General features: G+C 38.8%; 1 pseudogene; it reads right to left on the reverse strand.

Annotated features, from left to right (window-relative positions):
- Positions 1–1,234: 1,234 nt before the first annotated feature.
- LOC146665771 (zinc finger BED domain-containing protein 4-like) lies at positions 1,235–2,078 on the reverse strand (annotated as a pseudogene).
- Positions 2,079–2,970: the final 892 nt, after the last annotated feature.

Here is a 2,970-nt window from a genome sequence, read left to right on the forward strand (position 1 = left end):
ACAAAGTATCTCCCCCTCTGTTATGTAAATTGATGTGTGCCAGTGTATGAGTGTATTATAATTAACATTAAATATGTTTTTATTAATAATAATTTATTTATACTTAAATGTTATATTGGCAGGATTCTACAATGTTATCTGAAACATGATTAGACTCGTGTGCTGTAAACGCCCTCTAGTGGCCTTTGTAATAAGAATCATGTCAAAAGTCAAGTTAACCCTCTGAGTGAGGCGTCACTGGTGATGAGACCCAACGCTACAAACAATCTTAACAGTAGTTAAGTTCTAGTTTGAAGAAAAGCTTTTTGAAAAAAGAATAAACTGAAATAGTTTATGATGCATGCAATTTAGAACAATTATTTTTCACGTTCTCTCATTGCCAAGACTTGGGGAAAATAATTTAAAGATGATCATCTATGATAAACATTTTAGATTTAATCAAAATATCACTGATCTGATCCTATAGTTAAAACTAACTACAAGAAAACAAATTATATTATATGTGACAACTTAGATCTTGTTAGTATTGGTTGGTGGGCCTTTGTTCCTACTCAGTCCTCACAGATTCCCATCTAATATACGAAATGACATAGCATATTTGGGAGCCTTGACAATACAAATTCATTGTTTTGCAAGTCTCAAGTAAGTCTCAAGTCTTTATCCTCAAGTCACAAGTCAAGTCTCAAGTAAAGTCAAGCAAGTCAGAGTCAAGTCGTAAGTCAAGACAGACAACTTTCAAGTCAAGTCCCAAGTCCGAAACTTTGAATTTCAAGTCCTTTCAAGTCTTTTTTGTAAAAACAATGTTGCAGTTATATGTTAGGTGTAAATAATAGACCATGTGTTCTCTCTTTTTTTTAAAATCTGTATTTATCTCATCACCTGATGAAACAAGTAACTTACAAAATATGCACAAACAAATTCTGAAATTGCACCTTGTACAGGTCAATTAAACTTTGCTGGAAGAACAGTCTTCCTCTAAATTACAAATTCACAGAACAAACATTCAGTGAAAAATGCAAAAGCAGAAGCAGATTTCCTTATGTACAAAACAATGAACCATCGCAGTAAATTTAGTGCAGTGTGATTAGCTTGTCCTCTCTCTCATCTAATATATATATATATATATATATATATATATATATATATATATATATATACACATATACATACATATATGAACAATGAACAAGAATGTGCAAGAATGTGCACTTTAACTATTTCAGTTAACTATTAACTATTCTGCATTGCATTTCCAAAAGACCGAATTGGCCAAAAGTCTGTCAGTCATTTGTGCACGATGAGGCCGTAGAATGATGCCACCATAGCTGAAAACTCGCTCCACAGGAGCACTACATGCAGGTACTACCAAAACTCTGGTGGCCACATGAAACAGAGAAGGAAGAGTCTGCATGTTCATTGCCCAGAACAAGAGGGCGTTCTGTCCATCAGCAATATCCAGGTAGTGACTTAGCTGTAGAGCTGGACTCTTCCCCACATCCTTCTTCTGCCTCTTACAGTAAGCAGCAAAGAGTCCTCCATCTTCACAGGCCTCTTGGTGTTCCTCACCAGGAGTGACAGGTTGCTCTGACTTTGCAGGATCTGCCGCATCTTGCAGGATCAGATCTGGAAAAACAAATTAACAACAGCAAAAGAGCCTTTATTACAATTTTAGACAAAAAAATACAGAAAAAATATAAACTATATTCAATCTTTACCTTTAACTTTCTGTGTCACCTCTGTCTTTATGTCACACTGCCCAACACATGGTGTTCCACCCACAACAGAGAAAATGCTGGATCCAAAGCAGCTGCTTTAAGGTACACTGGATCTGAAAAGGGGGCAGTGATCCCATCTTCTGCTCTAGCCATTCGCACATTGATAAAGATTCCAAGAAATCTTTTGTTCAAAGATGCTTGAAGGCTCCTGACCAGACCTTTCAGGAAACGGACTTGAGGCTTCACTTTCTCAAGGTGGTGATTGAGGGACAGCACGGATGGAACAACAGCACTAATCGTGACTATTTTCTCACCTTGTGTCAAATCTGTTGCTTCTCCAAAAGGCTTCAAGATGTCCACCATCTCCTTCAACAGGTTCCACTCTCGTGTTGTGAATAATAACTCCTTGTGCCCAGCCATTTCAAGAACAGCACAGAGTTTTAGATGTTCACATTGGATAACTGCCTTCACTTGTCTCTGTGTTGAATTCCATCTTGTGATTACAGCTGCAGGGATCGCTTTCTGTTCACCAAATTCAGCTTCAAACACATCTTTGAATGTTGTGCTTGTGTGCAGTAGAGAGCTGAGCTTAGATAACTTTGAAAGTGAAGGAGATGCCACTTTGGTCTCTGACAAACCATCTTTCACCACCAGCTGAAGTGTGTGCGCAAAACACTGCAGGCGCTGTGTCTTTGCCATAGCAGCACCTACTGTTTCCTGATCTTTCAAGGTTAAGTCATGCCAGAGCTCTGGGTCGTCAAGATGATCACCATCATCATCATGTTCCTCACCTTGCTCAGTGGGGAAGCACACAGTGAATGCTGGTTGAAATTCAAAGGGGCAGGTTGCAACCAATAATCAAGTCACTTAATAATGCATTCGTGATAGCTTTCTGCTGTGGATGAGTCATGCTGTACTGTCCGGCACAAGTGTCCATAAACTGTGATATGAAAGGCTGTTAAGGTTCATTTGTGATCCTCTTTTTCATCTGGTATTCTTCAAATCTGATGGAGGTAAGCATATTGACTATGTGCACGTTAGCATATGCTACTTCCGGTGCGGAAACTCCTGTGGGGAGCTTTGTTTCCGGTGTCCTATTTGCGCCCTGTTTCCGGTCCAAAACAAGTTAAGCAAATGAATGAATCAAGTGGCGATTTACATTTCTATAGATGTCTTGGGCATTTACCCAATATATCTGTAAATGATGTTCATCGACTTGTCGATATTTTTCCCCCGCGCCTCAGAGAAAAAGAGA

The sequence above is a fragment of the Rhamphochromis longiceps genome, linkage group LG7 (genome assembly GCF_057381845.1).
Source record: "Rhamphochromis longiceps isolate RC_006_pf linkage group LG7, R_longiceps_female_GT1.1, whole genome shotgun sequence".
NCBI lineage: Eukaryota > Metazoa > Chordata > Actinopteri > Cichliformes > Cichlidae > Rhamphochromis > Rhamphochromis longiceps.